The 11,585-nt window shown below is 36.1% G+C and overlaps 1 long non-coding RNA gene across 3 annotated transcripts; it reads right to left on the bottom strand.

The window, feature by feature from the left end:
• Nucleotides 1-1,738: 1,738 nt before the first annotated feature.
• On the bottom strand, nt 1,739-11,217 carry LOC114312050 (uncharacterized). Of its 3 annotated transcripts, none has more exons than XR_014341618.1 (4): nt 7,297-7,428; nt 6,098-6,198; nt 5,712-5,774; nt 1,739-2,145 (listed from the first exon to the last, which is right to left on the bottom strand). It is a non-coding gene; the product is annotated as an uncharacterized LOC114312050 (long non-coding RNA). The 3 variants fall into 3 exon arrangements; XR_003646727.2 differs by lacking the exon at nt 1,739-2,145 and adding an exon at nt 11,105-11,217 and having other exon boundaries at nt 4,907-5,774; nt 7,297-7,537; XR_014341617.1 differs by lacking the exon at nt 1,739-2,145 and having other exon boundaries at nt 4,906-5,774.
• Nucleotides 11,218-11,585: the final 368 nt, after the last annotated feature.

Below are 11,585 nucleotides of genomic sequence, written 5' to 3'. Positions count from 1 at the left end.
CTAAGTTCATTAGTTCTCAAAATCATATTGGAGTCATTTATCACAACTGTTCATGTCAAGGTATTTCAAATCATGTACAATATGGCATTGTTCACATAAGTTCAGGTGTAGTTGCAAATGCAGGCATTCATATTAGGAGGTATATATCATAATCAGTATAGAAATTCTCAAATAGGTCTTATATGCAAGCACATGGCACACAATAACACATTAAACAAAGTTCTTCAGTTACACATAATATAGGATTTGTCACGCAGAGGTTTCAAATTAGTCACAAAAACATAGGTTTATGAGTCAAGCTTAACATAGTCACATAGTTTAGTCAATTTTCTACCAATCCAAATACATGATCTCGCAATTTATACAGTTCGTTATTTGGGGTGCTCAACCCAGTCACACAATCACAGAGTCATAATTCTAGTGGTTTAGTCATTGAAGACAGTAATATAACAAATCACCCTAAGCATAGGCTTAGATGTACATGTGCACGTGCAGAGTTAATCGATATCCCAATACATATTTCACAAATTCCCCAAATGGAGCATATACATTCAATGAATACGGTCTCGACCTTGTGGGTCTAACCAGTCTGGATACACATGCAACAGATACGAAAAAAGATGCCGATCCGAATCAAATAATAACCTAAGCGAAGATATACACATGTACTAATTCAGAATCAATCAACACATAAGCATTCGTTTGTAAACAATATAGATACCTGGGATAACGTTCGCAGTATTTTGAGCGCTTTCTGGGATGAGTGTGATTACTCTATCCTGATTAGCAATTCCTACCATTGGTACGAATCTAGTTGAGGCAGAAGATTTATTCACGTTCCGTTCAGTTCGGGGACAGTTCCTTACCATATGGTCCATTTTGCCACACCTATAACAAGCCCTAGAAATTCAATAGCAAACTCCTCGGTGTTTCTTACACTGGTGGTGGCAAAGGTTCTTATCGTAGTGGCAATTGACGTTGTTGTCTTAAAATCTCTGCCATTTCTTGTACTATTCTTCGCAATCTATCAAGTCGGGCTGTGGAAGAGTCTGCCAACTTGTATGCCCTTACTTTATCCATGTTCTACACAAATTTTTATTAAGCCTTGCAAAATACCGGAATGCCCAATACAAAAATAAACAAAGATACACATGCGTACATTCGCACATAGGCACATTGTTATATTCCCATTTTATGTATCGTCAAGGCACAATTAATTACATACGTAACAGATGATTGCATACTTATCAGATATCGCATGCTAAACATTTACTAAGTAGTTATATACTCAAATCATGTTCATATTTTACATAGACACCCATTTGCAGAATCGAATGCACATAAGCAACTTTTCATGACTCATATGTTCATGTATGTGCATTATAACAAAACAAACTTGTTGTACACATTAGTGTAACAATTCATATCTCATATAATCACATGTTCTCACCATCTGGTTAAACTTGCGTTATACTTTATACAAAAGATTCACAAGTATGCATATACAAAAGAGCATACGTATTCAAATATTTTGCAATGCAAGCAATTTACAAACTTATGGCACATAATCGTTCATATCAAAACAGTTAGGCATATTCTCGATGCTTCCAAATTCATACTTATCACATGAATGCATCCTAGATCTTTGCTAAACGCTTATTGCTCTTTTGGACAAATGTGTGAGTTATTAATTCGTGCTCTGATACCACTCTGTCATGACCCGAACCCGCCTCTATGGGTTAATGCCATAACCGGCCAGTAATCGCGAGATTACCTACGACCGCAAACCAAATAAGACAAAACTCATCAGAGTAAAGGGGCCAAACGGAAGCAAATTTAAAACTTTGTCTATAGAGCCGTGCTTATATGCACATCATAACATTCCACATTTACATATGTTAATAACTTACAACAGAAAGTATAGTAGCATAAGGTTCTGTACAGACAAGATCATTCAAATCTAACTCAGCCAAACAAAACTATACACAGACGTATATCGAAGTCCTCGCCAACATGACAAAATACATAGAAAGGCAAAAGGGCGAAGACGTGTCTCGTGCATGAGACGCCAGGGCTGACTCCTCAAAACTTTGGTTGTTCCATACAGACTTCACTGAGGCTAGGTTTGGACCTCTCTTGGCTCACCTACAAACACATGAATGAGCGTGAGCGAAAGCCTAGTGAATAATATCAAATAAAGAATATACATTGGAACAATATACATCAAACGACCTTGGGCCCAATTTATATTTCTAACTAATACATACATACATAGACATATGTAAGTTAAGTAACCGCGGTTCCAAACACATCATACGGCCTCGGGCCCAATTCATTAGTATCATTCAGGTCAAACTGGCCTTTGGCCCATTCGTACTTTCGTTCACGTCGAACTGGCCTTTGGCCCATTCATTCATATTGAACTGGCCTCTGGCCCATTCGTTTATGTCAAACTGACCTTTGGCCCATTCAAATGACAAACTGGCCTTTGGCCCATCCTTTCCTTCATGTCAAACTGGCCTCTGGCCCATTCAAATGACAAACTGTTATTCGTGTCAAACTATCATTCGTGTCAAACTGTTATTCATGTCAACCTATCATTCGTGTCAAACTGGCCTTTGTCCCATTCATTTATTCATGTCAAAACGGCCTCTGGCCCATTCATTCATTCTTGTCAAAACGGCCTCTGGCCCATCCATTCATTCTTGTCAAAACGGCCCCTGGCCCATTCATTCATGTCAAAACGGCCTCCGGCCCATTCATTTGGTATAGTAAACATTGTTCACCAATCGAATCAACGAATCTTATAAAACTTACATGGACGTAAGCAATTGGATAATAACATATTTCAGAAATCTTTGTTAAATATTACTCACAGTGATCGACTGATTGATTTGCTCTGGAGCTTGACCCTATACATCACATAACACATATGGGTCACAACCGATTCAATCCGTTCTTAATTCACATATTCCTCTTTAGGCTTAATTCTTATTCTTTTAACTAATTTACAATACTCAATGTATGCCTAAGAGTACTTAGAAGTGAAAGGGAACGAAAAACGGAACACGGAATGCATTTTCAAAATTTCAGGAAATAGGGTCCCCGCTCAAGCAAGCGTGGACTTCGCCGCTCGAGCGGACCCATGAGGTCTGCAAAAGTACTGGATGCACCGAATTTACGCTCGAGCGTGAAGTCTAGCACTCGAGCTGAAGGTCTGTCTACATAGCTCCCCGCTCGAGCGTGAACTTCCCCGCTCGAGCAGACACCATGTCTGCAAAAGTTCTGGGAGCACGTATTTCCCGCTTGAGCGGCGGTTTCCATGCTCGAGCGGACACCAAAAATTCTGGGTTTTCTAGCAATGTTCTTGAGCCGAAATTTGACATTCAAAGGTTCCAAAACACATGATTTCAGTTCAAAACATGCAAACACATTACATTACATGAGAGTATAAAAGTATGACACCAAATTGTTCAAAGTCATCATTTAATTCCCAAATAGATTGACATTTCTTTCGTATGATCAAAATTCAAACATTCAACTTCATACCAATTCCTTAACTTTTTCAATCATGCATGCATGTCAAATTTTAACTTCATTTCTGTTACAAATGGTACAAATGATGCCCCAAATCATGAAGCTACACAAAACTACTCATGCATGTAAGGTTTGATGCCCTATTCTTCATATTTAACATGCTACATGCTAGAACACCCAAAATTGTAACAATTATGCACATGCATGTTCATTTTAACTTCAAATTCAGCTCAATCTTAGCCATGAGCTACCATTCCACTTGATTTCACAAAATTACATACTCAATTCATAAATTAAGAATTGATTACTCACCTAGGAGCTTCAAACACTCAATGTTCTTTGAGTTTTAACTTCCAATTTCACAATCTTGAATCAAAATGCATAACTCCTCCTCCTCTCTCTCTAGAACCGGCCCTTTCTCTCCCTCTCTAGAGAAATCTCAGCCCAAATGGATAAAAGAGAGGAATTGAGTACATTGTGCCCTTTTATGTAAGTCCCACTAGTCAAAATTATTAATATTAAATAATTGGGCATTTAATTAATTGTTCTGAGTCTAATTATCTTGATCCGAATCAATTTTCAATTAAATTTCACCGTATGCTCTAAAAATTATGCCAATTGCAATAGTGCAATCAATTTCAGGTTCTGTGGCCGATAAGGCCTTCAATTTAAATTCCGAAGCAGATAATCAAATAGATATTCCTACGGTGAACAGATAAAAATTCAAAATCACATATATTCATATAAATGACACTCAAAATCATATCAAACACATAATCATATGCATAAGGAGGATAAATTGGCATAATACGAAACAGGGGTATCACATAATCTGTGACTAAAAATATTTTTATTAACTATTTTGTAATAGAATTGTATTGGAACAATTGACGGAACACACATCAAAACATATATATCTCTGAATAAGCAACCTCGTTTAAAATGTAGAAAGGGATATACAACTCAAAACATAATGGCTGCATGTGACTTTGATATGTGTTTCACATTTTGCTTACCAGGATCAGAAGGAAGTGCACACGATACTCGGATCTTCTTGGATACAATTAGGAATCCTAATTATAATTTTTCAAAACCACAAGGAGGTAACTGTTTTATATTTGATTGCTACAATAGATGCACCACACTCACATCTCCATATTTATTATTACATTTATAATTTCTTACTTTAATTTTATTTTGGGATTTTAAAATAGATGAGTTTTACTTGATGGATGTTTAGTATCCAAACATGAAAGGATATCTTGTACCTTACAAAGGAGAAAGATACCATTTAGCTCAATTTGAACATGGTCAACCCCCTTCCCCCCCCCCCAAAAAAAAAAAAATGCACAAGAACAATTCAACCAAGCACATTCATCACTTAGAAGTGTCATAGAAAGAACGTTTAGGGTTTAGAAAGCAAAATGGTCGATGATAAAGGATATCCCACCAAACTACAAGTGGCTGACCCAAGTCAAACTTATTTGTGTAACAATGACAATTCATAATTTCATCCGACGAAGTGAGTTTCGTGATATTGCATTTGACTCTTATGATAGATTCACGGATCATGTGCCTCATGAAGAGGAAGGATTTTTGTCTCAACAAGTACACCATGGAAATGATGTTGCAGGTGATGACAACGAGATGGAAGTGAGGAGACATAATATTTGTATGTCAATTTGCAGACGAAATTATGAGTTCTTTAAATATCTATGAAGTTTTATTTTTATTGCCTTAATGGTAATTTATTGTATTTTTATTTCAATGACATTTTCTTGTTCCCTTGTGAACTCAATATTTAAAAAAATAAAAAAAATAAAAATTGAGGTAATGGAAAAATGTACTAAATTAGGTACTAATTATATCAACTTCTATTAATAAAATAACTTTTTCAAAATTTAAAGTGAAGAAAATGACAAAATTACAACTTTTATGTTCATAAAGGCAAAAATGTCAATTACAAAGCAAAAAGTTATTTCACAGCTTATTTACCGAACAATATTCTGCTGTTTAAATTTATAATTCCACAGCTGCACCAAACAGGTTATCAACTTATGTTCACAGCTGTAAATTATAATCTGTTAAGTTATAATTTATAATTATTTTCTCACAGCTCTACCAAACGAGACTTTTGTCTAACGGGGCTGTTGTCTAAGTTCAGAGACTTTTACCTCGTCAGCATGGCCTGCTCCAAAGAGTAGCATAACCTTCTTCTGGAATGAGTTACCATGAACCTATGGCACATAAAAAGCATGCCAAGTTAAGCATATATATTACTAATTCTGGAAGTGTCATCCAAAGAATACAATGTAATGATTAATAAATCCATTATTTATTTATTTATAAGTAATAATCATTCAATCTTCAAGACATGAAAATAAGTTTACATATGTTATAATATAATAATAATGCCCAAAACTGTATACCAAGTGGTTACAAAACAAGTCATTAGTAAAATCCAAAATATCTTTTATCAAAAAATACAAAGATCGAAAATATATTTGTTCATGAGCAGTAACAGAAAATGACTTTTTCGCTATGGGTTTCAGAACTTCACATATTTGTTTCTGATGTAGTTTTGTGGTGGTTTGGCCTTAACTTCAGAATCTTCTTTAGAATCCTCTACTTCTGAAAGTGCATTTTCACTCTTTATTCCAGCTGCAAGAAGCACTTAAAATTGTTGTCAAATCCCGAATCAAAATGTTAATTGTCATATTCACTTTATTTACCATAATATATAATAATTTTGTATTATGTAAATATATACATATAAAAATACCCACACAAGATTTAAAATGAAATAAATTTCAATATAACTAAATTGTTGATGTGTATATATACATTTAAAAATGCATCTCTCTCTCTCTCTCTCTCTGTGCAAAAGCAATGCCGTTTCATACATTATGCAAATAGAACTAAATTGAAGTGAATTGCAATGAATCACAATTGAATTGTATGATTCACACAACTAAGATTTTTTTTTTTTTTTGGGTGGGTAAGTCATACACAATTAAGATTTAACAACATGAATCAAATCGTTTTGGTTCAAACTCATATCAAATTGTGTGAATTGAATCGTGAGTTGTAAGATTGTAATAATCATACTTAAAATATTTCAAAATAATCCAGATTTCCAGAAATCACAAGACCAAATATAATTTCTGGAGTAGAGCAAACGAAAGCAAATTGTTGTTCTCGTGTCCCATTTGGATATTAAAATGCCTCCTTAACAGAATACGAGTTCCTCCAGGTTTGAAATGCATAAAAAGTGAAGTAGAATTCATAACACAATCAAGATGATTTGCTTCTAATGACCAGAATGTAATTTCCATGCTTCAATTGTGTTCATTCCAAAAAATTGGAACACGAACAAATCATTAACAGAGGGATTTAGACATTTTCCATCTCTCACATTTACATCACCCTTTAATTTCAACTCTTATTTTTCTTCTATATCACCACTATTTTCTAAAATAATAAAACAAGTGATAAATGCACAATATGTGACTCTCTCAAGGCAAGATCTTATTATACATAGGATCTCATTAAAACCACTATTTCTATATTTCAGTCAATGAAGAACAACCATCGCCAAAAAATGAAGGATGACAGTAGATGCTGCAATTAACTTGAATTAAAATAGACTGCAACAACCTAAAAAATATCAGAAGATTCTAAAACAATTGAACAGAATAGAGTTCCTCAAATAGATAACAAAATATAAAGCATAAAGAAAGATCATTATGGTATGAATACCTAGAGGGTTGGCTTCTGCTGATCAAGCTGGAGATGATTCCGGTGACCGCTTCTTTTCAGCAGTGAGAACTTGTGATAAAGCAGCTACTGCAGCTGCCCTCTGTGATCCTTGACCCATGACTGACGGCCTTGAAGCACTACCACTTTTGGTACCAGAAGACAACTTAAACGCAGAAGTCAAGGCAGCTAAGGCTTCGGCTCTTTGAGTTGGTCCACGCTGATTTGAGAAATTGGGCTTATCCTGGCTCAGCAATAGCATTAAAAATCATGCAGTGACCTCATTAGCAAAGAAGCTGATTTTCTGCTTGCACACAGTCGTGAGTGATGTAAGATAAAATGATAGAGAGAGAAGGAGAGAGAGCAAAATGAATAACTCTGTATTTCTGTATATTATTACAAGAAGATGAACACTCTCTTTATAGAGAGGAGATAACAGCATAGGATGCTAAGTTAGACGCCGAAAGCAAGAAACATTACATATTATATAATATAAATGACAACTAGCTATGCTTTACTTTACAGCTTTTCTGTACACTAATAATACTAACAGCTAATAGCATATAATACATTAACAGCCCCCCTCAAACTCAAGGAGGATAGGAACTAACCAACTTGAGTTTGAAGAGAGTAACAAAACGTGAAAATAAACTGACAAATAAAATAAAATAGGATAGGAGACACTGTATGGTCGTGTCAGACCGTTGAATGAGACACTGTATGGTCGTGTCGGACCGTTGTAGCAGGACAGTTTACGAGGTCATGCCGGACCGATGTAGCAGACACTGTGTGGTCGTGTCAGACCGTTGTTGTAGAAGCTGACCGGAATCAATGTCGGGACAGTTTACGGGGTCATGTCGGACCGTTGTAGCAAGATTGTGGTGGTGCACCAAGGGGGGCGACTTAGGGAGTGCGCCATGGGGTGGCTTGGGTGGTTCCCATGGTGTATAACCATGCTTACCAGCTTGAGTGGTTCGCATGGTGTGTAACCATGCTCACCATGATATATGTATAACCCCCCTCAAACTCAAATAGGTGTGAAGATAGAAACCTATTTGAGGTTGAAACAAATGGATTGATAAAGAGGAGCAAATAGAGTTTTGTTTTGTTTTGTTTTGTTTTGTTTTTTTTTTTTTTTTTTTAAATAATAATAATAATAACATATAATAATAAGCAATGAGGGGAGAGACACATGCTGGACACACACACAGAATACACAGGACACAGAGAAAAGAAAAAAAAAAAAAAATAAGAGAAAAGAAAGAAAGGTATTCTATGTTGGGGAGAGGAAGGCGGAGAGTGGCGTGCAAAAGGTGAAGGAGAAATGATGGGTTGAAAATATGTAGGGTCAAAAGTGGTGGTGAAAGGCATAGGAAAATTGATTAAAAATAAATAAAGAAGTGGGGATGGATTCAAAAGTGGATACTGTCAGCGGAAAACATGAGTGTAGTGATTATTTGAGATAATAATAAGAATAATAAAAAGAAAAAGTGAGACCGCGTGGGGTGCGCGTGTTTTGTTTTGTTTTTTTTTTTTTATTTTATTTTATTTTATTTTTTGTGTAATAATAATAATAATAAAAATATATATGTATAGAGAGAAAAGAAAAGAAAAGAGAAAAAAGAAAAGAAAGTGAAGCAATGTATATATATGTATATGGTTACAGATGAAAATATAGATAGAAGATAGGATGATGAGGTGGTGGGTGGGAAAAATAGTAAAGAATTTGAAGAGATAGTGGGTGGGTCATGAGTAGTCTCGTGGGTGAGATATAAAAAAATAAGGAAAAGAAAAGAAAGGGGAAGAGAGTGGGAAACAAGGGGTGGTGGTGTGTAAAGTTTGAAAAGTAATGATGAAATGTGTGTGCCTCGTGTATGTAAAGTTTGAAAAGTAATGATGAAATGTGTGTGCCTCGTGTATGTGTGCCCAGCTGCCCCCCTCAAAATGCAACCCGAGAGAGAGAGATAAGAGACCCAAAGAGAGAGAGAGCTGTTATGTGTGTCCCAACAAAAACAATATTAAGAAGAAGAACTTGTTAATAAGAAGAAGAATCAGATGCCAAATCATCAGCACAAGAAGGCGCAGAGCCACCGTTGTTGTAGTACTACTAGTGTTGCTGCTAATTGGCCGGCCGGCGATAAAGGCCGAGCTGTGATTCCTAGTTGTGATCATGCCTATGCTGCTGATCACTGGACGAATAAAAGGCTGGTGCAGACATATTGGTAACTTCATCTTATCAGGCAACCATTCCAGGATTCCTGTCCATTGAAGAAAGTGAATTGTTATTGAAAAAGAGTGTGAAACTGGCTGTTGATGCGCGTGATAAGTTCTGGGATGCCAAGAATAGAATTTCTGGGCATGGCTATAACAGGGCTTTGGTTGCAGCCTCTATTGGAAGCGATGGAGAGAGATCGTCAGAACATGAAGATCTACTGCGTAGAAGTAACTGCTTTGCCGGGACGCTCCTGGACGCTCGTGGTGGGATGAATCGCAGAAGATACAACATTGTTGTGAGGCTTCCAAGAAGGAAACTGAGAGTGATGAAGATGAAGAAACAAAGAAAGAAGAGTTTCTGGTATGTGTTTGTGGTATGTGTTGAAAAATTCCAGCGGGCAGCGAAGGCAAGGTTGCCGGCCGGCTGCCCGCCGGAAAGAAAGGAGTATAGGCCTAAATCTTATTGCTCTGATACCATGTAAGATAAAATGATAGAGAGAGAAGGAGAGAGAGCAAAATGAATAACTCTGTATTTCTGTATATTATTACAAGAAGATGAACACTCTCTTTATAGAGAGGAGATAACAACATAGGATGCTAAGTTAGACGCCGAAAGCAAGAAACATTACATATTATATAATATAAATGACAACTAGCTATGCTTTACTTTACAGCTTTTCTGTACACTAATAATACTAACAGCTAATAACATATAATACATTAACAAGTGAGAAGATAAAGAGAAACACAGAAGTTCTTGCAATTTGCAACTCAAATTCAACAATGCCATTTTATGATTGTTAGAAACAAAAAGGAAAAAGAAAAAAAAGCATGACCAGAATCCACTCTACCAGTGGAGTACTGCCAACCAACCCATCTATACAACAACAAATGATAGATTGAAAGGAAAGGGATAAGAGAAAAATATTATGAGCACTCCTGTCCAGAGTTGAGCTCTGGAATTTGACTGCGTTTTTCCATTCAGGTCCGGACTGCTCAAGAATTCTTATGGGGGTTGTCCTGCCCCTATTGGGATGAAACCTTCCCTACCCTTGAGGCACAAGCTCCCTCTTGCTACAAGTTCCCTCTTGCTACCAATATGTGAGGATCCATCTTAGCCTTCCTTGGCCAGTATTGCTCCCACAATTGTAGCTTTCTTGATCATGCACTTAATCATAGTTTGCAAATGGAAAAGCAAAGGATAGCAGCCAGCGGGTCTATTGGGATCGGGATCCAATGGTGGAGAAGATTGGTAAAAAATTAAAGGGATAGAGGAGGGTTTATATCTACGGAATTTGTCTAGTGTATATATCACTTATCCATTTTTCAGATTGCCAAATAGATTGAGAAACTGATGTGGGCAGGAAACATGGCATAAATGCAGTTCCCAGGACTCCTTAAGGTGTACTAACCGGAACATACTGACAGGTTCTATCATATGCAACATATCAGAGAGAAAATAATAGAAGCCCAATAACACAAGAGATAAACTAAGATCTACAAACTGAGTAGGTTCAAAGCAAAATGACGAAAACCCTCATGCAACACATTTGTCAAGCTTAATGTCAAAGCATTTTGTCCAAGTTCAGACTTTTACCTCCGCAGCGTGGCCTGCTCCAAAGAGTAGCATGACCTTCTTTTGGAATGAGTTACGATGAACCTATGCCACATAAAAAGAATGTCAAGTTAGGCATGTATATTAAAACAAAACCAATACAACGCAACTAATATGGGATATTCAGATGAGACAACCCCCTCAATAATACAGCAGTAATGATCTCCACAACGAAAACTAAATTTTACTTGTTCTGGAAGTGTCATCCAAAGAATACAATGTAATAATTAATAAATCCATTATTTATTTATTTATAAGTAATAATCATTCAATCTTCAAGACATGAAAATAAGTTTACATAAGTTATAATATAATAATAATGCCCAAAACTTTATACCACGTGGTTACAATATAAGTCATTAGTAAAATCCAAATTATCTTTTATCAAAAAAAAAACAAAAATCTAAAATATCTTTGTTCATGAGCAGTAACAGAAAACGACTTCTTCGCTATGGCTTTCATA

Source organism: Camellia sinensis, chromosome 10 (genome assembly GCF_055761805.1).
Source record: "Camellia sinensis isolate YWXY chromosome 10, ASM5576180v1, whole genome shotgun sequence".
NCBI classification, from domain to species: domain Eukaryota; kingdom Viridiplantae; phylum Streptophyta; class Magnoliopsida; order Ericales; family Theaceae; genus Camellia; species Camellia sinensis.
Note: the sequence above shows the minus strand (reverse complement) of the source record. Positions and strands in the feature narration are given on the sequence as shown.